Below are 289 nucleotides of genomic sequence, written 5' to 3' on the forward strand. Positions count from 1 at the left end.
TGACTCTCTTGTGTTTAGCAGCAAAGCAGGGGTGGGCACCCACTGTCGGCAGAGAAGGGTTTAGGGTTTAGGGTTTAAGGTTTAGGGTTCATGGTTTAGGGTTTAGGGTTTACTGGAATCATTGCCCAAGAAGCCAAAAAGGCGGTCTTCTGCTTCTCTAGGGTTTGAGCAGCAAGTCCATTCAGAAAGAAAAGAGACTACCAGGTGCAGGCTGTCCAAAGATAAACCTAAGCAGCAGCAGCAGCAGCAGCAGCAGCAGCAGCAGCAGCAGCAGCAGCAGCAGCAGCAG

At 51.2% G+C, this 289-nt stretch overlaps 1 protein-coding gene across 1 annotated transcript in view; it reads right to left on the reverse strand.

Annotated features, from left to right (window-relative positions):
• The window catches only part of ETH_00033985 (uncharacterized protein), a gene marked incomplete at both ends in the record, with an annotated part of 2,122 nt that overhangs the window by 740 nt on the left and 1,093 nt on the right, over positions 1-289 (reverse strand). The gene's annotated exons all lie outside the window — the stretch shown is intronic.

Source organism: Eimeria tenella, genomic scaffold (genome assembly GCF_000499545.2).
Source record: "Eimeria tenella Houghton genomic scaffold, Eth_scaff2279, whole genome shotgun sequence".
In the NCBI taxonomy this organism is placed as follows: Eukaryota; Apicomplexa; class Conoidasida; order Eucoccidiorida; family Eimeriidae; genus Eimeria; species Eimeria tenella.